The 24063-nt window shown below is 38.9% G+C and overlaps 1 long non-coding RNA gene across 1 annotated transcript in view; it reads right to left on the bottom strand.

Annotated features, from left to right (window-relative positions):
* The window catches only part of LOC122688557, a 253942-nt gene that overhangs the window by 99502 nt on the left and 130377 nt on the right, over positions 1–24063 (bottom strand). The window lies entirely within an intron of this gene.

The following is a 24063-nucleotide window of genomic DNA, read 5'->3' as shown; positions in this document are numbered from 1 at the left end:
TTTCCAGCAAACAAAGCTGAGAATGTATCACCACGACACCTGAACTAAAAGAAATACTAAAGGAAATTCTTTAGCCAAAAGGAAAACGAGTCCAGAAGAAAAGACGTAAAGAAAGAAATGAAGATCACCAGGAAACGTAAGATTGAAATAATATAAAAACAAACAAATCTGACTTATACAAAACAATGGTTGTAATGTTTTTGCACGATTTTACATGTATGTAAAACATTTGTACAACATGGCAACAATCATTCAAAAGACAAGAAAAAGTGAAATTGCATTAAACTATTCAAATTTTCAAAAATTATTGGGTAAGTGGTGAAAGTAAGTAGACAGTCTAGTGTCTCCAGCTATTAGAGGAAGATTCCTAATGTGAAAGGCAGAGACCAAAGTAACAAACAAACGGAAACTGTCTTAAAAGAAAGAGAGACAATACAGGGCTATATTTAGAAAAAGAAGAAAGTATATTCATGAAACAAGAAAAGAAAGCAAAATAAAAAGTGTGTTTGAAAATTAAAATGGCAATAACAAAAACTGAATTTTCAACAAAAGGATTTGAGAATAAGAGTAAGTAAATCTTTCTAAAGTAAAAATAGATGAAATATAAGAGGGAAAAGATTAAGATAAGTCCAAAAGATATAACATCAGAATAATAAGAGTTTTAGAAGAAAATAGATAAAATGGAAGGGAATTATTTACAATTTTTTTTCAAGAAAATTTCCTCAAATTGAAAGGCAGGAGTTCCCAGATTAAAACTGTAATAAAAGGAATGGAAAAAAAATTATAAGGCACATCAAGTCAAAAAAAACAAAAGTTCAGATCACCGGGCGCAAAAGAAAAGATTCAATAATTTTCAGAAAGAATCAGAAAAACAAAAAGTTCAGATTCGAAGGATCAAGAACCACTATGACATCAGATTTTTCAAAAGCAATACTAGAAGTCCCAGAATTTGGAGCAGTACTTTCACATATTCTGCAGAAACCTGCCTTCCATCTTGGACATCTAAACCTGACCAAACCAGAAAACATTTGCGGTAACAAAACAAAATTACAAGCAGACATGTAAAGTTCCCAAATAACGTCCTCAACTAAAATACTGGAGAAAACCAAGAAAGAGATCCAGGAAACAGGGGATCCATCACAGAAGCAAGGCAAAGAAAACCTTCCCCAGGGCTGGGAAGAGGAGTCATGAAATGGCAGTGGTGCGCCAAGCCTTGGAAGGACTCAGACCAGACCAGATCAGAAGAAAGGGTCCCAGAACGCTGCGCTTTCAGCTCTCCACCTACCACTGCAAAACAGGACATGACAGATTACCAAACACTTTCCTGTGTTTAGGGGAGGAGAGTTACACTTTTAGCAGATGATTCAAGAATGAGTTACTACTCATTTTTGCTAAATTACACAGAATCTTAAGAAAAGATAAAAGAAAAGAAGAGACAAAGAATGAGACAGAGAAAGCCAATACTCCAGGAAAACCTAAGCTTGTAAAAAAACAGAAAAAGTTACCATAACTTGCCATGCTTCACAGCTGTGAATAATATTTCTATAGTACCAATAGGGTAATTGATGACTACTGATCAAAAGTGATCACGCAATAACAAGAGAGGATGAAGAGGCGGGGTGTACCCTGAGGATGTGGGAAGTGGTTTTAAAAGCACTAAATTTTTACCTTCCCAAAAAAAGTGAAAAAAAATTCAAGATATAAGGTTGCACACAACTTATTTAGAAATATGTCAGTAAAACAGCAGAATAAACAACTTCAAGTTGAAAAAGGTTGCCTCTGGAGACTAGAAAGCAAAGAAGGAAGGGGTGGAGCAGGAGATAGATGTTTTTCATTATGAGCTTTGTAAAAGATTTGACTCTTTAAACAATGTACATGTAACGCTTTGATAAAATATTAAATTTTAAATGAAAGGGTGACATAAAGCTTTGTGAGCCTCAAAATAAAATGAGAATGAGTCATTGCTCTGACCCTAAACTTGAAATGCTTGAATTATAAAGCGAAAACCTTGCTTTCCTATTCCCCATTCTTCTCAGGGGATTGATTAATTCATAGTGGAAAGAAAAAAAAAAACTCTGTGAACTACTAATTACTAGCAATTAAAGTCCCTTTTCCTTATGTCCAGTTGCAAATCATTGTTGCCTAACAACTAGGACTGCCAAGCTCATTTAAAGGAGGTGTATAGCTTATAATGTGCGTTATAAAAGCCAAGGTGAAAATCTACACGTCTTGTTCTAGTTCCCTTGTGTGACTAAACAAAAGGCATGAATAGCAACTGACTCTGGAAAGCTGAGTGTGTACCAGGTGCAAGGACAGATCGCACTTCATGTTAGTGAATACACCAAGGATTTCACTGCTAAACGACTTCACTCCGCTGAAAAGAATTAGTGCCACCAGAGGACCTTTATTAGCAGAAGCAACTACGAATGAATGAAATACAACATAAAGCAACACAGGCACTTCCAAAAAACACTGGAAAATCAATAGCTCTTTTGGATTCATCCAAAGAAAGGCTCCTCCTCCCCACTTCAGATCCAGCCAGATCTGGTGTGCTGCTTTCTTTATCACACCGGTTTTCCAGGTACGTATTAACAAAGAAGCCACCCCTTTGTTGCTTATTTCTGCTTGTAAGCATTTTTAAGCTAATACTGAGCTTGTAATGATGTCCATTAGCACAGCACTGCAGCCATAATTTTCACCAATGGTTTGGGGGGAAACTAAAAATACAACAATGGAATTCTACTGGGCATCCTCCAACTTCCCTCATCACCTGCCTTGTGAATACTGATTCTTGCCTGGTGACCATAAAGAGTGAGATTCACAATGGGAATTTCTTTGTCTCCTGGTCAAGTGAGCCCACCGAATACTTGGCTCTCCAATTAGTGAAGTCAGTCATATATGGTTTTGTTGTTGTTGTTTAGTTACTCTAAACCATCTGACTCTTTTGTGATGCCATGGACTGTAGCCCGCCATGCTTCTTTGTCCATGGAATTCTCCAGGGAAGAATACTGGAGTGGGTTGCCATTGCCTCCTCCAGGGGATCTTTCTGATCCAGGGATCGAACCTGCATCTCCTACACTGGCAGACAGATAGATTCTTTACCACTGAGGCACCAGGGAAGCCTATATGTGATTTTACCTACTCTGAGATGCCAACCACAGATTCTGTCTCCCATCTTGAACACATATCCCACAGAAGGACTAAGGATAGCTCTAGAACAAGCAGTTATGCATCATGTGATCTGGGTTTTGAGAAGTTCTGGCTGAGGAATGTTTCTGAAAATAATTATGCAGTCACAGCATCCAGTTAGCCATTTCTGAAAGCTCGATTTCCATTGTGCAGCCGCTTTGGCATGCTTTCTAATTCTCAGATGGTCCCATACATACAATTCAAAAACGTAAGTGCTAATTGCCTTGCTCTGGACTCTCTTAGTAGGTGTAAACTTTCCATCTGAGGCATGAGGGTCTAGTCCCATGATTCTTGTTAATGTTAATAAATAAAGAGCCATAGCAAAATGTTGGCCAGGATAAAATAACTCTCAGAACATATGGACTCAAGATGATTGTTCACACATAGGCAACAAAGAACTGCATCCAAGAACCTAAATGTTTAGTTTCCCTCTCAGTTAAGACTGGTTTTCTGTCTCATATACCCACAAATAGGTGAAAAGAATGTATCCCTTGACCCTTCTATTCCTCAGTTTATAGCTGGGAAACTTGTGTTGCACTTTTCCTGTGTAGAGCGACATTGTCAAGGTGAGCATTTTTCACCCAGCAATACCTACATTTACTGAGCATGATACATGGAGTTCAAATCTTCAAGGACAGATGGTACACATAAACTGATACACATAACTGATACACATGAATCAGTTAATTAACAATGATAAGGAGAGTTCCTTAAATAACAAATAAATGAAATAAAATAACGCTATGGGAATTGATGGAAGGGAGGTGCACTGAACGGGGGAGACAGATTGGGAGGAAGTGACAACAAGCCGAGCCTTTAAGAAAGTCTGAGATTGAACAAAATGGAGAGGCTGCATAGTTCTATTTTTTTTTTTTTAAGAGTATGAACTCTGGAACAAATTACCTGGCTTCAAATTCTAGCTCTGTCACTTAGTGACCTTAAACACATTGCTATACATTGCTGAGCTCTAATATATGCACCTGTGGAAGAAGGATTAAGTAGCATCTGCCATATTAAAAGGATGGTGAGATTCAATTTAGTTAAAACATGTAAAGGTCTTAGAACAATGTGTAGCACAGAACAAGTCCATAAGTATAGTTGCTGTTATGATTATTATAAATGAGAGAAGAGTGGAGAAGACAATCCTGGCAAGGAAAATATCCCAACAAATCAAGCAAATAATTTACTGAATCATATTTAATCACATGGTTATGCTGATAAGAAAAGCTCATGCCACACCAGCATCAGCAACTTCTCCCATTTGTCCCTGATACTAGTGAACTGGCTATTTGGAAAAGTAAGTATATTTAAATGGTGAGTTTTTTTTTTAAATGGTGAAATTTCACTTAAATTACAAATTACCCATTGCTGCAGAGGGAATTTTCATTATTTGCCCAAAACGTAAAGAGTGGATGCATATGTCATTAATCTAAAAAGAGACAGTTCACATATTTGTTTAATGACTTCAGCTCAGTCAAACATGAAGACCCAGGTGCATTGGCTGCAGGCATTAGTGCAACACTAAAATATAAGAAAATGAGGTGCCAAGTAGTCTCCATGATTTAGAACTCATTCTTCTAGTCACTATGAATGCAAATGTCTCATTTACATAAAATCTACTCATATTGATGCTAATCGGAAGCAAAGGATAGGCTATCCCTTCTCTTATCTAGCATCAGAAATAGGAAATCAGAATTCAAATTATTCCCATTGGAAATGATGATAGGATCTTTCAAATTGTTATGTTGATCAGCTTTAATATTTGGATATTAATTCAAGAAATATTCGCTGAATAAAGAGCACTTATTCAGTGTTTACCATGACCCGAACATGGTCCTAATGTTTTTAATACACTTTTTCATATAATTTTTTACAACAATCCTAACAAGAAGGTTCCATTATCATCCCTTCTTTTACTGATAGAGAACTGAGGCTAAGGAAAATAAGCAACTAGCCTAGTACCCTATAGTGTGTCTGATTTTAAAGCCACTGACACTTGCTTATTAATATTCATTAAGGGGTTTAATCAAGCTCTGTGGGCTCCTACCTCCATTCCCACCTTACCAGTTTCATTCCTAGGAAAAAAGTACTATATCCCAAGAGTGGCTCCTTTTCCTTTAAGTCAGGCAGAAAGTTACGGAAGAAAGATATATGGAAGGCATAAGAATGGAACAAGTAACAAAGCCATTAAATTGTCCATCTGAGTACAAAGGAGAAAACCCAATACTTACATTCTCATTGCATGCCATTATGCCAACAGCAGCAACAGTCTAAACTAACTAGGAGCTACATTGCTACACTAGATAGGAGAAGATAGACTGCCTAAGTGGTTGTTCTTAGCAAATACAGAAGACAGTTGAGAGGTCTAATGCAAGAAAATAAATTTTGTGTGTTCATAGCCAGATGCATCTGATAATTTCTCACGGCACCAGAGTTCTTAAAATGTTTTATTTTCAGGCAATCTGTAGGAGTAAGACACAGGAGCCAAGTGAATCAGCACAGAACCTTTCTGTTGATTCTCTGATTTGTGAAAGCAGTATTTGTTTTCATCTTGCGAAGATTGTTTTGGGATCTTGCATGGGCTTCCACGCCATTCAGCTGGCAGCTGCTTCTCCCCAGGGCTTCTCCCACACACCAGCGGGTCTCAGCTCCACCAAGGCCTCCCACGCCCCACTTCCCTGGGTCCTCAGACCCACACTGCTCTGCAGGCTCCCACGAGTTATCCTTTTAACATTGCGTCTTTTAATTCCAAGCACCACCCACATTACAAGATTCAGGGGAAATTCACTTTACAAACAAGTTGTGGGTAATTAAAATCAAGTCCAACATGAGGAAACAACTTTAGAACCTTTATTTAAATATGGTTTTTTTCCAGAGTTCATGGGAAAAAACACAGCAACAAAACACAAAAGTTGAGCTATTCTCAGATGAATCCCGTGGACACATCTGTATTAGTCCCTGTCTTTCTTTTTCTTCAAAGTTTATTCAAACCTTTAAATCATAGATCCATTCCCACCCTTTTAGGAGAAACCCACTGCCTAACCACAACAGTGTATTTTGCTTTACGATCAAGCCATAAAGGACCCACAATAGTAATGTTCTACACCTACATTCAGCTACAACTAACACCACACTGGATGCTGAAGTGAAGTAGTTTCAATCCACCCAAACCCAGGTCACCCTCTCATCTCCCTGGTTCTCCAGCAGAGAAGCACTGTATCAACACACACACACACACACACACACACACACACACACACACACACAGCAATTCTCAGCATATGTTATCAGAGAATTTTCAGAAAATTACAATCTCTTAATCCATATTAAGGAAAATAAATACCTCCTTAAATACAACATACACTAACTTTATTCTCAGACTATATGATTCCCCATGGACTCACTCTCATACTCAGAGACCAAGTGCAAGAAAAGCAAAGTCTTTTCATACCACTAAGCCAGTTGCCTCAGTTGCCCTTAATTACCATCTTCTGATGACACCAAGGCCTGCTCAACAGTTCAAAAAGATCCCTTCTTTTTCTTTCAGGCTTAATCTAATTCCTGGACATGGCATCTCTCATACTGATCTACATAAACAGAAGGATCAAATGAGAATTCACCACTGTCTCATTTACAGAAACTGTTCAGGATCAAGAACAATGTTCTACCACTTCTACTCAGAAAAAAAGTTAATACAAACAGAAATCAAAATTTCTTTATATACTTTCATTCTAAAATTGCAGCATTTGAAGAGAAAATCCATGCATTGGTTCTATAGGTTTTGTACAATAGTTAATGGTAGTCGGTTCCAGTGTTCTAGGTAACACCTACTTAGTTCAATATTTGTGTGTGTGTGTGTATCTACTAGACAGGGATGCCACATGGATATATGGTCTTTCATGAGTTGCTCTATACTAGAGTAGCCTGAGTCTTACTGTAGTTGTTCAGTCACTGAGTCTTGTCTGACTCTGCATCCCATGGACTGCAGCACACCAGGCTCCTCTGTCCTCCACTATCTCCTGGGGTTTGCTCAAATTCATGCCAGTTGAGTCAGTGATGCTATCTAACCATCTCATTCTCTGCCACTCCTTTTCCCTTTGCCCTCTATCTTTCCCAGCATCAGGGTCTTTCCAGGCCTGAGTCTTAAGAATGCCATAGATACTTACTTGCTTTATAATCCAGAGTCTCCTGCTCCCTTATCTGTTTCCTCTCTTTACATTTTCTGACTTCACTTATTCCTTTCATTTTCATCCCCTGTCTGCTACTATATCTAACTGCCCCCTCGCCAATATTTGGAAACTAAAAGTTGGAAACAAACCTGAAGCATCTCAATCACAAGAAACTAAAGTTGAGCACTTGTGCCTTCCTCGGGTCCCTGACAGTCAATGAATGTAAAGCAGTGAGCAAAGCATTGATCTGGCTGTTGCTTTTAGAGCCCTAAATTAATTTAGTATAGGAGAAACATTTTTAAAAATCCATGGATGGGAAGAATAATAAAGGCCTTGCCACAGAAATGAAAAAACAGTTCCATTATTAGGTGGTTCTTAATAGAAGTGCAGAAAGAATAATTTGAAAGATGTGCACAAACTCAATGGTAACCTAACAGGACAGAAATTATTTATGCAAACCAAGAGTCAGGAAAATAAGGACCATGGACTAGACCCAAGCCACTGCCTACTTTTGTTATAAGGTTTTACTGGAACAGAGCCACATCCATTCATTTATATAACATTCGTGGCTGCTTTTGCACTGCAAAGGTTAGGTTGAGTAGTGACAACAGAGACCCTGTGGGCCAGAAAGCCTAATACATTACTATATAGGTCTTTACAAAAAAACTAATGTAACATTTAGAAAACTTGTGTCTTATACACTAACTAATAAAAACAGAAACAAACTATCTTATATTGTCCCTGTATTTGGAAACTGCCACTACTGTTGTGACTGTTAAGTGTCTATATCCTAAAAGTACTTCTCAACAGTTGAGAGCTGTTCAGTCTTTCTCACAAGTGGGACATGTAAAAATTAGCATTTGACTTAGTCATTGCCAATTTTATCAGCAAAACCTCATGCAGACTTCTTAGAGTGCTTTTTAGTGCTGTTTCTGATCACTCTAAGCTATAACGTTCCAACAACTTCAGCAGTATCCCTGTGGTACTTGAGCAGCGAGTCAGGTTTCACTGGTTCAAATTCTGATTCTACCATAAACAGCTGTGCTTTAGTTTCCTTGTCTATAAAAAAGGGATAATTGTACCTACCTCTCATGTAAAGATGTCTAGAATAGCTCTGGATGTGTGTTTAATTAGCACTCCATAAATATTAGCTAGAATTATTACTATCTGAAGATGAGTTTATATTCTGTCCTGAAATATGTGTACTCCAGGATAAGTCAGTTAACTTCTTTCTCCCTATAATTCTGGAATTGATTGCATGTTCCACATGATGGTTTCAGGTTAAGCATGGCTATGTCCTAGAATTAACCTATTAGTCAATCTGCAAGTATTTATAGAACTTCCACCCCATGCAGAGCATGAAAATTGTGAGGATACAAGGTAAGCATGAGATATAGTCAGGTCCCTGATAGAATTAATAGTGTTGATACCTGAGGGAATGGATCTATCTACCCATACACAAGCATACAGAAAGAGAGGGTGATTATCCTCTGACATTCTTCCAGGCAAAAGGGGGTGGAGAAGTCAGAACATCTTTAATATGGAGTGAGGCATGAAAGCCCCATTGTATTTAGTCTCTGCCACTCAATTTACCATTTGTAAAAATTCAGAAAAGAATAGAGAGAGCTCAGTGAAGCCTGTAGTGGTCATATAAGAAAGGTTTCATGAACAAGGTGGAATATGGGTTGATGCTGGCAGGTAGCAGAGCAGGAGAGATCCTCCAATCCAAAGAATCACAAATGCTGCCTGCTCACACAGAGCAGTGGATAGACCACACTGACTGCGGTTGTGGGGTGTGGTGGGCAGGGGCCATATGTGAGATGTGGACTTGGCCTCAAAAATTTTTTTAATAATTTCTCATTTATTTTGCCAATACTAACTACAGAAGATGGAAAATAGAACTGGAAAATAAGGTAGAAAAGGTTTTCACCTTAAAATGTATCTGTTTATTCACTATATCCTTCCAAAGAGCTGTTATCCAAAGCACTGTCCTACTTGTATCAGAAAGAAAAAGTATACTACGGAGAGGCTCAAAAAACAGTTCACTGGCCTACCAAATGTGTTTGTCATGGTGGGTATTCTCCCCCTTGGAAGGTAACCATAAAAGCTGGACTTGGCCTCAGATTTAATGGCACATTTAATATAAGAGAATGAATGAAGGCTATAGCGGGCCTTAGTGTGGGCTTTTTATGAAAACTGCCAGCCTCTCAATCTTTCAAATAAGAACATTAGTTTGATAGTACATGCTGCGTTTAAAACCTGTTCAAAAAAAAAAAAAAAACCTGTTCAGCTCATGGGTGGTTGTCAAGTGCAATCCCAAAAGTGGGGACAGGAGAGGAGGTCGGGGCAGGTCAATTTAATTTTGAGTGGAACAATAAAATGGGATGTTAGATTCTCAACAACGTGTCAGATGGTTCAGAGGAGAATCACAGAGAGTCAGTGAGGAAGCTGAGAAGCCACGGTGAGGTGTAAAATGGGAAGTACATTAAAATGGAGACAGGAAAGACTCTCAAGAATGATAACTGAGGTCAGTAACAGACCAGTCACAGGGAATGAAGTTGGGGAGGGGAATTAAAGGTCACCCAAGGGCTCCCCCAGGCTTCCCTGATAGCTCAGTTGGTAAAGAATCTGCCTGCAATGCAGGAGACTCTGGTTGGATTCCTGGGTCAGGAAGATTCCCTGGAGAAGGGATAGGCTACCTACTCCAGTATTCTTGGGCTTCCCTGTGGCTCAGCTGGTAAAGAATCCGCCTGCAATGCAGGAGACCTGGATTCTACCCCTGGGTTGGGAAGATCCCCTGGAGAAGGGAAAGGCTACCCTCTCCAGTATTCTGGCCTGGAGAATTCCATGGGCTGTACAGTCCATGGGGTCACAAAGAGTTGGACACGACTGAGTGACTTTCACTTTCAAGGGTTCCCCCAGAGGACATTAGGAATAATGATGCCGTTGACCACAGTTATAAAGTGGTGAGCATACAGACTCTGCATCGATACTTCTGGTTCTCTACAACGGGACCCCAGAGATGAATTGTCAGAACAGTGACTTTACAAACACTGCATATAAACATCTACTGAATTCCTTTCATGAGAGCTTCAAAAAGAATAGTCATAGCTCTAGTATTTCTTACAGCATCCATAACTCATTCTCTTGAAAATATTTTCTGTAAAACTGAAACTCCAATCTGTATGTGGGAAGCTGATTCACAGTCAAGCTAAGCTTCTGGCAGCAATCTGGGGAGAACCACCTACTGCTGCAGAGTCAGCTTTTCTCACAATGTGTATTTGGTTAAAAAGAAAAACTCAGTGCCCTGAATACACTTCCCAGCTACACCCACATTCTAAACTTTCTTCTGTGAACAACCTACTACTACTCAATAGTCCTAAATACTCTTGAGTCCTTAGAACAGAAGGGAAGGACTTAGATGAGCAATCATGGTATGAAAGAAAAGGCCAGAGCATGTGTCTGAAATTTACCAATTCATAATAGATCTAAGTCTTTCAATTTAAGCAATTGCTTGTAAGTAAATGCTGTCTTTCAGATTTCTCCCCATTCTCCACTACTCCTCCAGGTGGCATCTGGGCAAATCTAGAGGTTAAAAGGTGTGGAGGGGGCAGAAAGGGGCTCTAGATCTTTGTCCTGGGGTTCCTGTGCTAGCCTCAGGACTCCCTGGCAAACATGGCCAGTGGAGGGTCTGGCCTCTCTGATGGTGCCTATGAGAAATGAGGAGACAGGTGTTGGCTCATTCTTCAACAGAAACATGGCCCTGCTTTCCTGCCTTACCAGCTCCAGCGCACCAAGGTGAGTGATGCCCAGCAGACAGGGCAAAGTAATGGCAGCCTCTCTGCAGTACCAGCGGGAGCGCCTCAGTGCCCAGCGGAAGGCACCACAATGCTCAGGTAGCTGCTGAGAATCCGGGGAAGTGAGCCTGGGCCAGAAAAACAGAGGATCAAATAAGCACTGACATTCATGAGCGCATCTCGCCCAAACTGCCTGAGTTCTTAGGAGAAAACAGTGGGTTTTCAAAGGACTTGAAGCTCTGCAATGTCTGACAAGGGTAAAAGCTGGTCTATATGTTATGTCAATATTCAGACTGCATTATCCTGACTATAGGCAGGGTCTCACTCTGTCGCTGCGGTCAGCAGTTTTAAGAGAAGAGCCTTAAACTGCCTTAAACTCCCAGCCTCTGCCTTATGAGCACCACTGACCTAGCCCAATTTTCTGAAGGCCGCTCCTTGACTCAACTGTCTTGCACTCCAGCTCCTAAGAGGACCTGGGACATACTTTGTCCCAAGGGAGGGCAAAGGACCTAGCTGCCTTTTGCTCTTTAAATATATTTTTTAAAATTCATTTTAAACATCAGAGGTTTACCTAGATTACAATAATGGCTAATGTTTGCTGACACTGAGTTCTTACATTGTGCCCAGCACATTTATTTACATATATAATACAGCAACATCCAGAAATAGATACTAAATAGTATTGCCCCACTCTACATTTCCATAGCTGAGGACCAAGCCACAGAGAAATTAATTAGCTTATTTTAAGTCATACAGGCAGTAAAGTGGTAAATGAGACCACAAACCCAGGCATTCTAATTTCAGAACTACTTTCTTAATCATAGACAGAAACATACATACATACATACATACACACATACATACATACACACATACATGTACACATACAAAGGGTGAAAGTATGGATGGATGGATAGATGAGCAGTCACAACCTGACACAACACCTAGAAAATTAAAGGGAAGCAATACTGTTAGTAGATTTTGAGACTTGAATATGTGAGAAGCACTTCAGCAACCATCTAGTACAGTGATTTTCAAACTGTGAAACAGTGATTTCAAAGCCTCTCCCTGGAGCAGACTTGAGGGGTGTCATAAAGGTTAGGGGAGCAGGGAGCAGGCAAGCCAGCAGGGTTCAAAGCTATTACTGAGGAAACTGACTCCTTTTTTTTTTTTTAACTTTTTGATTGTTGAGGAAACTGAATCCTTTTTTTTAAATTTTTTGATTGAGATACAGTTGATGTACTATATTAGTTTCAGGTGTTCAATGTAGGGATTTTAAATTTTTACAGATTACACTCCATTTATAGTTATTATAAAATATTAGCTTTATTTCCTATGCTGCGCAATACATTCTTGTGGCTCACTTATTTTATGTAAAGCAGTTTATACCTCTTAATCCTTGTCTTGCCCCTACCCTCTTCTATCGCCTCACTGGTAAACACTAGTTTGTTCTATCTATGGGTCAGTTCCTGTTTTTATTATATTCATTCCTTTGTTTTATTTTTAGATTCTACATACAAGTGATATTATACAGTATTTGTCTCTCTCTGACTTATTTCACTAAGCATAACAGCCACTAGATTCATCCATGTTGTTGGAAACAGCAAAATTTTCATTCCTTTCATGGCTGAGTAATACTCCATTGAATATATGCACCACATGTTCTTCATCCATTCATCTGTCAATGGACACTTAGGTTGCTTCCATATTTGTCTATCATAAATAACATTACTATGAACATTAGGGTGCATGTTTCTTTTTAAATTAGTGTTTTTGTTTTCTTCAGATAAATGCCCAGGAGTGGATTTGCTGGGTCATATGATAGTTCTATTTTTATTTTTTGAGGAGTCTCCATATTCTTTTCCTATGTGGCTGTACCAATTTACATCCCCACCAACAGTGTATGAAGGTTTCCATTTTTACACATTATTGCCAACATTTGTTATTCATGGTCTTTTTGATGACAGAACTCTGACAGATGTGAAATGATACCTTATTGTAGTTTTGATTTGTGTTTCTCTGATAATTAGTGATGTTGAGTATCTTTTCACATACCTATTTGGCATCTCTGCATGTTTTTTAGAAAGTATTTTTTGGAAAAAGTCTATTGAGGCCTTCTGTCCATTTTTTAATCATGTTGTCTGTCTTTCTGATACTGAGTTGTACGAGTTGTTTATATATTTTGGATATGAATCCTTTATTGGTCATATCATTAGCAAATATTTTCTCCCATTCAGTAGGCTGTCTTTTTGTTTTGTCTGATTTTGTTTTGAATGACTTCCTTTCCTGTGCAAAAGTTTTTAAGTTTAATTAGGTCCTATTTGTTTATTTTGGCTTGTGTTTCCTTTTCCTTCAGACAGACTCCTATTTTTTTAGGGGGAAGGATAAAGTTTGTCATTTTATGACAAATGAACATTCCTTCAATATTAAGGTAAACGTGACCTGGAAAAAAAAATTGCTAGGGAATCCTAACCTGCTACCTGCCACCTGCCCATTGATTAGGCACTTGTCCAGTGGTCTACTTGAGCATTTCACTCAAAGAAGTGAACCATCCCCTATCACTGTCTGATGGTGTGGGACAGGACTGTTGAACAGAGAAGAAAGACTTCTTCAACAATTCTTATCTTAGGTCAGTTTGTCCTCATAGGCATCAAAGAAGGACTACTTTTCTGGCAGAAAGTTCCTAATAGTTAACAGATATTATATTGCATACTAATAAGCAGAGACATTACTTTGTCAACAAAGGTCTGTCTAGTTCAAGCTATGGTTTTTCCAGTAGTAATGTATGGATGTGAGAGTTGGACTATAAAGAAATCTGAGTGCCAAAGAACTGATGCTTTTGAACTGTGGTGTTGGAGAAGACTCTTGAGAGTCCCTTGGACAGCAAGGAGATCAGTCCTGAATATTCACTGGAAGGACTGATGCTGAGGCTGAAACTCCAATACTTTGGCCACCTGATGCAAAGAACTGACTCACTGGAAAAGACCCTGATGCTGGGAAAGATTGAAGGCGGGAGGAGAAGGGAATGACAGAGGATGAGATGGTTGGATGGCATCACCGACTCAATGGACATGAGTTTGAGCAAGCTCTGGGAGTTGGTAATAGTCCATGGGGTCCATGGGTTCGCAAAGAGTTGGACACGACTGAGCGATTGAAATGAACTGACTATACTGCAAGGAGCACATAAAGGCACAGCTCTCTTGCAGGCTGTTTGGATAACTCAGAATGGAAGGGGTACTGTGGGGAAACCAATTTACAGGCACAGAAACCTGAGGCGCCATCCTGGTCCCAACAGGAGGGACTCTGTCTCACAGGAACAGACTCACAAGATTAAGCAAACACACAGATACTTGAATATATACACACACAGCACAAAGTCCATTTACTAGCCTGCAATAAGAAATTCTGCTCTCAAGCAGACTGAATTGTTCACATCTACAAAGTATCGCTTTCCTTACCAATAAGCAAGATTTGCACATAGCAGGTGATCGACATATGTATCTATTTAATTAATGAGAAAAATCAAATTATAAGTAGAATATCAAGTCATCAACTTATAATGAGGGACATAACTCTCAAGGAAACTGAACAGTCATACGGTCACCACATTCATTCCCTGTAAAGGAACAACTTATGAGGGATGCCAGGTTATCTGTAGGTTGCCAGGAAATTATGGAATTAGAATTGAGGGACGAGGTATATTAAGAAACAACTCTCAAGAAAAGAAGATTAAGGCCTTCATCTATTACTGGATGAGTCCTCTCAAGGGAAACACAGTGCGTGAGTGCACTGGAGATTCCCCTTCCCCTTGATGAGGTTGGATGGGTCTCACCCACACAGCCCCCAGTTCTGCTTCTATAATTCCACTGGTGGCCAGAACCATTCTGATGTACTCAGCCTTTCCCCGTAGGATCACAGCTGTCTCAGCAGCCTGAAGGTGGTTCTTTTTGTTCACACTGCCCAAGTCTGCTCAGATCCACAAGATATTAAACTTCAACATGAAGCTTTCAAAAGCAGTCTCATTTTCCTCATTTTTTTGTTTATTTTTTACAATTACTTATTTATTTGGCTGCACTGGATTTTACTCGTGGCACACAGTTATCGTCTGTCTTCATTGCAACATCTGGGATTTTCAGTTGTGGCATTCAGACACTTAGCTGAAGACGGAATCTAGTTTCATAACCAGGGATTGAACCTGGGCCTCCTGCATTGGGAATGAGGAGTCTTAGCCAATGGACCACCAAAATCATTCCTTTATTTTTTGATAGAGAAAGGAAAGAGGAAGAAATGAACCATATTGTAGCCTCTGGGTAGCCACAATCAAGATTATATGAAATGGGTTCTGTAAGTTTAGTATTCCATATAGAGAGAATTTTTATGCCTGCCAAAGTAACATGAAGTGCATTTCATGAGATAATCATTAATATCAGTCACATATTTTGTTGTTTTAATCGCTACTTAATTATAAATCAATTACATTTTTGAGCTGTTTGTACTACTTTGAAAATATGCTTTTAGATCCTTACCAAGTTACTGAGATTTAAAGTGTCTATTTTATTGATATATTAAACATATTACAAATGTTGTGACAACGAATGTAAGGACAGGCTCTCCAGTATTCTATGAATTAACAAAACCGATCATGTTCTCATAATTTCATGTTGCAGGCTCATTTCACTAAACCTCAATCATGCATCCCTGTGTCTCAAACCTACTGTTCATCCTAAGTGCAGCATGTGCCAAATAGATGTATGTTCCATCATGTTTTCTATTTTAGCAAACTTTTACTAGCATGTGTGGACTGTATTCATTCAGAATTTAAAACTTTTCCACCAAGAATATGTACCTTTCTCTTGTTCCATACTAGGCAGAAATATAACCAAAATGTCACAAAGGCAGTAGAGAGTCCAGGAGACAAAGAAACAAAAATCGCCTCCTGGATGCACCAGGGTTGAGGCCAGTGAAACTCTATCTGAAATTGCCAGCTCTGGGATTTCTCCAAAAACAAATGAAAAGCCTACATAAAGCATGCATTCCAGGGATTATGAACTCATTTGGGCTTATGCTCTTTAAAAAGGTCTACAGCTGCATTCAAAATACATCCAGCTCATCTCTAGGCCTGGGGACTGACAAGAAGCCAGGAGCCCCAGCTGGGACATACAGGCAGGAATCAATTTAAGCCCTTCTGGCAGGACATGGGGTGGTTTGCTATAATGAATGTTAAGGAGGGATACCAGACCATGGAGAATTGGATGTTTATCTTTCTTGAGTATTAAAGAGAAGATAAATCGACGGATAAAAGTATGCAGGAGACACTCCGGAAAGCTATTGTTCAAGCTGCGTAGATGCTATGTCAGTGTGACAATGAAGACTTAATAAAAATAAATCAGGGTTTGAGGGTTGGGAGAAGTCCTGCCTGTGCTATTGAGAGGAGAAAGATCACCTAGGGCTTCTAGCTGGGACTTGACAACAGAAAAGAGAGGGCATTCATTTGTAGACACTTCAGCATAAGTGAAGCAACAAAGCTCCCAAAGTTCCTAGAATTCTACATGTTTCTTAGTAAGTACTGCCAAGGGAGCTAATAATTATATTGGAGAACCATAATTCAAAGGTAACAATGACAGAGGAGGGGACATTTAAAGCCTGAAATCTGTTTTATAAGTACCAAGTGAAGTGATCTATAAATATAGTTATAATCCGAGATGTGTCTGTTCAGGTTATGAGAATTAACGTGTATGAGGCATTTCATATAGTATTCCTTCCTTTGACTTCTGAGGCATTTCTTCCCATTAACAGGACCATTTTGGATTTACGTCACCTCCTGAGCCACATGTTGTCATCTTTGCACATGTAGTTAGTTTGTATTACATTCAACTCTCCTCTCGGAAACTTTGGCTTTGCTGATTTAGAGCAGCAGAAATAATCTCAGGCTATTTAAGATGTCATCTTGTTTAGTGAATGTGACATCATCTTCATTTGTTTTCATTGCTTCCCTTTGTCTCTAAATTGTGATTATTATTATATGTTTGTTTTGCAGAAAAGTTTGAGTGATACTATTATATTGTAACAGTAATGCTAGCAATAATATGTAACTTTCTAAGCATTGACAATGTGTGAGGGACTTATGCCAAGCACTTTCCAAGTATTAATTTGCTAATTCTGGCATATTCTAAGAGGTAGGCATTATTATTATTCCCATTTATCTGATGAGGAATCTGAAGCACAAATTAATTAATTTATTCAAGATTATACAGTTAGTAAGTAGCAGAACTGGAATGTTTTGCTTTTGAGTGTAGTCCCAAGTATGCTATAAGGGGTAAAAACTGCTTAGCAAGAGTAAGTAAACAGCTTTTTTTTTTCATTAATGAAGAGTAACACCTTGTCAGGTCCATTATAACAACTTATTTTAAGAACAATTAAAATAATTGTGCCTAATTTAATAGAATATTGTGTTGCTTTTAGTTTAAGTAAATGCTGATGTGAGGGCTCAAAAACACATGACCTAACAAAACATGTACAAGGATCTGAATGATGAAACTTATTAAATGCTGATTTTAAAAAATCAAAGAAAATCTAAAAAAAAATGTCCCATACATTGGAGAAATCAACATAGTAAAGATAGCAGCTCTCCCCAAATTGATCCATATAGATTTAGGAGAATTTCTACCAAAATCCCAGCAAGGTTTTTTATAGACATAAACAGCTTATTCTAAAATTTTTATAAAAAGCTCAAAAATATAAAATAGCTAAAACATTTTGAAAAAGGTTAACAAAATGGGTAGAGTCACTCTACTGAATACTAAGCCTCACTACCAGCTACAGTAATCCAGACAGCTGGTAGCAGTGGAAGGAAAAGCACATGGATCAACAGAATAGAGAAGCAGAATGACCCATACAAATGTGCCCAACTGATTTTTGACAAAGGTGCAAAAGCAATTCAATGAAGAAAAGATCGCCATTTCCAACAAATGGTACTGGAGAATTGGACATCCTGGGAGAGAGGTGGGGGAGGGAAGAAGATGGAAGGAGGAAAGAAGGAAGAGAAACTACACCTAAACTTTATAACATATGAAAATTAACACAAAATGAACCATGAACTTAAGCATAAAAGGTAAAGCTATAAAACTTTAAGGGAAAAAAAAAAACAGTAGAAAATCTTCAGGACCTACAGCTAGGCAAAGAGTTCTCAGACTTGACATAAAAAAAATGCAATTCATAAAAGTAAAAATTGATAAACTGGACTTCAAAATTAAAAATGTTTCCTCTGCAAAAGACCCTGTGAAGAGGATAAGAATACAAGCTACAGAGGAAGAGAAAATGTTTGTAACCTACATATAGCTATCAGACAAAGGGCTACTATCTAAAATACAGGAATAACTCTGAAAACTCAACAATTTTTTTTTAAAAATCCAATTAGAAAATAAGCAAAAGACATCAACAGACATTTCACTGAAGATATACAAATGGTAAATACATTAGCATCATAAGCAACCAGTAAAATGCAAATTAAAGCCCAACTGAGATATCAGTACACACCTATCAGAACCTATTAGTAACACCTATTAGTAATACTGAAGAAAATTTAAAATAAAAACTAATGATAACATCAAATGTCAGCAAAGGTGCAGAGAAACTGGTAATGCCAAAGAATGCTCTGACTACCGCACAATTGCACTCATCTCACACGCTAGTAAAGTAATGCTCAAAATTCTCCAAGCCAGGCTTCAACAATACGTGAACCATGAACTTGCAGATGTTCAATCTGGTTTTAGGAAAGGCAGAGGAACCAGAGATCAAATTGCCAGCATCTGCTGGATCACTGAATAAGCAAGAGAGTTCCAGAAAAACATCTATTTCTGCTTTATTAACTATGCCAAAGCCTTTGACTGTGTGGATCACAACAAACTGGAAAATTCTGAAAGAGATGGGAATACCAGACCACTTGACCTGCCTCTTGAGAAACCTGTATGCAGGTCAGGAAGCAACAGTTAGAACTGGACATGGACCAACAGACTGGTTCCAAATAGGAAAAGGAGTACGTCAAGGCTGTATATTGTCACCCTGCTTGTTTAACTTATATGGAGAGTACATCATGAGAAACGCTGGGCTGGAAGAAGCACAAGCTGGAATCAAGATTGCTGGGAGAAATATCAATAACCTCAGATATGCAGACACCATAGAAACCACCCTTATGGCAGAAAGCGAAGAGAACTAAAGAGCCTCTTGATGAAAGTGAAAGAGGAGAGTGCAAAAGTTGGCTTAAGGCTCAACATTCAGAAAACTAAGATCACGGCATCCAGTCCCATCACTTCATGGCAAATAGATGGGGAAACAGTGGCAGACTTTACTTTTGGGGGCTCCAAAATCACTGCATATGGTGATTGTAGCCATGAAATTAAAAGACGTTTACTCCTTGGAAGGAAAGTTATGACCAACCTAGACAGCATATTAAAAAGCAGAGACACTACTTTGCCAACAAAGGTACATCTTGTCAGGACTATGGTTTTTCCAGTAGTCATATATGGATGTGAGAGTTGGACTATAAAGAAAGCCGAATGCCAAAGAATTGATGCTTTTGAATTGTGGTGTTGGAGAAGACTCTTGAGAGTCCCTTGGACTGCAAGGAGATCCAACCAGTCTATCCTAAAGGAGATCAGTCCTGAGTGTTCATTAGAAGGACTGATGTTGAAGCTGAAACTCCAATACTTTGGCCACCTGATGCGAAGAGCTGACTCATCTGAAAAGACCCTGATGCTGGGAAAGATTGAAGATGGGAGGAGAAGGGGACAACAGGGGATGAGGTGGTTGGATGGCATCACCGACTCAATGGACATGAGTTTGGGTAAACTCCAGGAGTCGGTGATGGTCAGGGAGGCCTGATGTGCTGCAGTCCATGGGGTCACAAATGTTGGATACAACTGAGTGACTGAACTGAACTGAGAGAAACTGGATCACTCTTGCATTGCTGGTGGAAATGTAAAATGACACAGCCACTCTGAAAAAACGTCTCCAGTTTTGTACAATTGAAAAATTGTAAACTACACATGCACTTACCATATGACCCAACAACTGCACTCTTGGGCATTTATCCCATAGAAACAAACATCTATGTCGCACAACAACCTATACATAACAGCTTTATTCATAACAGATAAAAAAGGAAATAATCCAAATGTCCTTCAACGGGTAAACGGTTAAACCAACTGTGATACATGCTACCATAGAATAGTACCTAGCAGTAAAAAGGAAGAAAAAATTGATGCATGGGACAATTTGGAATGGTTCTCAGGGGACTGAGGCTACGTGGGGGTGGGGGGACACCAATTCTGAAATATCACATACTGTGTTATTCCAATTATTCAACATTTTAGAAATAACAAAATTCTAGAAGTGGAAAAAGGATTCATGGCTGCCCAGGATTAGGGATGGTAGAGATAGGAGTGATACATGGCAAGTAGGGGATAATATGAGGGAGCCTCGTGGTGATGTAACAGCCTTGAATCCAGATTGTGGTGGTTGTTACCCAAGTAAATGTGTGACAAAACAGTACAACTACACAAGCACACACAAGTGCATAGGTCTGGGTTGTACCAATGTCAAAATTCTGGTTTTGGTATTGTATTTTAGCTGTGCAAAAGGTTACCATGAGGGAAAATTGGATGAAGGGCATCCAGAAACTGCCTATACATTTTGAGGTGACTTCCTGTCAATCTATAATTATTTCAAAACAAAAATTTAAAACAAAACAGTAAATTTTCCCCCTTTAAATTATTGGTAATTACATTTTTGAATTACAGTGATTTATTCCTTTAAGTTTTTTTTTTCCAGGAATAAATCATACTTGCAGAAAATTTACCTTGCAAAAAGATAAAAAGCTGTCCTTTTCTTCTGCACACAATGTTCCCTAGAGGGATTTGGGATAAGATTTAAAATACATCATGTGCTGGGTTCCCCTCCCTTAAGCACCCATACCAACTCCCAACATTTTGATACCAAGGAAACCAAGTTCTAATAACATCGAGGATAACTTTGAGGAGAAAACGAGTCACTGAAAAACAGAACTAAGACTAAGAAATTTACACATTCATTATGGTTTTCACTAAGAATCAAAAACAGATCTTATGAACTTAATTCAAGCATCACTTTACAACAAATTAAAGATTCACCACCTGCAGACCTTCACCTATACACTACAATGAACTATACTGCTATATTTATTATATAGGCATAGGTATAGAAATAGGGAGATACACATTGAGTATATAGATAGATCTAGGCTTAGATCTGGATATGCCCTTATTTGGTATAATACAACATAGTTTTTAAAAAAGATTATCCAGCTCCTAGCATCAGAAAGCAATCAGGGCTTGAGATAGGAGGATGCCTCAAGAGTTTATGAAAAAGGATCAAAAACAACTCCTTTATGGATACTACTGTGCTACCGTGCTTTTCACAAGCATCATTTGAAAGATCTCACAGTATAAGACAGTAAATGAGTTAGAAACATACAGGTCACACTTACCTTTCAAGTTCATGTGACTATAAAAATTAAAGGAAATTTGCCAAAACTCAAGAGCAGCTTCTCAATGGGTTGGCATATGTATGAATATCAACATGTGTCTGGATTTTTCCACCAAACCTTTCTCTGGTATGTAATTATAGCTTTCTGAAGGATGGTTTCAGCAATCATAATAATTTGAAAATAACACATTGAAATCAGAGGCCATCTAGCTCTCTCATAAAATGACAAAGGTGTCTGCTTAAAAACCGTGTAAAAACAGTTTGTGCCTGGAACTTGCTAAGGAAGCAGGTGATGGTTAATCATTCTCCCCTATGCACCTCTCACTCGGGCGTGCAACTCAACATAGCCTGTGCTGGTTTGTCATGTCCAGCATTCACTGTGCTTCTTTGTCATAAAATCCAAAGCTCTCCACCATATGGTGTCATTTTTGAAATGTTAATCTGAGTGGAGCTAGTAACGCCAGTTAGGTTCCCAGCTGGTCTCTGTATTGGCTATTTCACAGACATTAGTCCTGTTTTGAATTAAACTAAATTAGAGAATAAAATGAGATATTGTCATGCAAAGTCAGACAATATTATTTGACATCTGCACCATCTCCGAGAGCTTTATTAAATGGTTATTTGAAAAATTTAAGCTAAGAAGGAAAGAACATACAAACAATGAGTTAGTGCCAGATAACTGATAATACCAGTGTAGCAGATAATTGATAATAATATTAATAATAATCACAAATGATTATAATGCTACATGAAGAAAGACCTCTATCCACAGTTTCCCTCCATTTGGGCCAAAGACTAGAAAGGAAAATAACTTTGTCTAAGACATTTATGGACCCAATCTTCGGTTTTGCTTGGCTAAGAAAACAGCCATTAAGATGGATGTGGGTTAAAAATACACCTGCTTTTTTTCCTTCCCACCATTTATTTCAAAGGGCACTACCTGAAATGAGAGATAAATAAAAGGAATTAACCCTACTTTGCATAATAACATAACATACTAAGTCCACTATAAGAGAGGAATCCTGCTAATAACTACTTGGGGTTGAAGGGGATTAAACTTTCTCATTCTCCTATGACTTTAGACTGACCTTTCCCTGGGAATCAGTATTTGTCTAGGGCAGATGTGTGTATCTGTGTGTGTGTGTGTGTGTGTGTGTGTTTAAGTTACATTCATGTGCACCTGTATGTGTTCATGTGCACATAAAAATAAAGTTACTTGCTGGAAAATCAGAAACAAAAATTCATCTCTGTGACTTACACTTGGAGTAGACTTTTAAAAGGACAGACCTGAAATAAAAGAATTCCCCAGCATCCCTCACTTGCAGATTTTCTGCAGGACTTAGGAAATCAATGGTTGTTAGAAACTCTTCTGCTGTGGCAGCGGAGCCTAACTCCATCCCAAATCCCCAGATACAGGGAAAGGCTTTGCTGGGAAGAGAAACAGGTCTAGCATGCACATCCCCTGTGGTCAGGGAGATTTCCTGCAGGCTTAGGGGAGATTTGCCCTTGGAGGTTTAAAGAGAGGCTCTCAGAGAGAGAGAGGTATGTCTGAGGTCAGGTGTGCCTTTGAGAGGACTACCCATGAAGCCTTTAACTTTTTGGAAGCTTTCCCCTTGAATGTTTGCCTTGGACAGTATTAATGTCTTTCTGAGTAAATTCCCATTCACGGGGCCCCAATCCTTTAGTGACATCTAACTCACCCATCAACTGGGTCTTCCTGTGATGCAGTGAAAAATAATGGCAGGAGGTGAGAAGAGGCTCACATTTATTGAATATTTAATCCTCCCTTTTTCCTCCCTCCCTCCTACCCAAAGCCTTGCCTCCTCAAAGAGTTCTTCTCTCCTGAGTTCCAGGGACAAACCTGAAGAGAAGTGATTAGAGGCTGTGTTATAAACTGAATGTTTGTGCCCCCTCTGCCCCCCACCACCTCCAATTTCATACACTGAAGCCCTGACCTCCAATGTGATAGACAGGAGGAGGGTCTTTGGGAGGTGACTATGGGTCAGATTAGGTCATGAGAACGGGGCCTTAACAATGGGATTAGCACTTTACAAGAAGAGGAAGACCCCTTCTCTTTCTCCTTCCCCCACCCCTACTCTACCCACACACATACACACAAACACATCTCATTTTACAGACGAATGCAGGGAGACTTGGTTAATTTACTTGCCTGTGATCAGAGAGATGGAAAGCAGTAAATTCTAGATTTGAAAACAGGTTTGACACCAAAGTCTGTGCACTTAGCCACCATACTATTCCAGTCTCTTCTATGTGCTTTTGGACTTTTATCCTCTACATTTTTTTCCCAGAGGTTATTAGGGCTTTCCAAAACTCTGCCCTTTGCTCTGACTCTGCTCCTTTCTGCTCAGGACATGTGCTGGCCCCTT

Source organism: Cervus elaphus, chromosome 33, assembly GCF_910594005.1.
Source record: "Cervus elaphus chromosome 33, mCerEla1.1, whole genome shotgun sequence".
Classification (NCBI taxonomy): Eukaryota; Metazoa; Chordata; class Mammalia; order Artiodactyla; family Cervidae; genus Cervus; species Cervus elaphus.
This window is presented reverse-complemented; position numbering and strand designations above follow the sequence as displayed.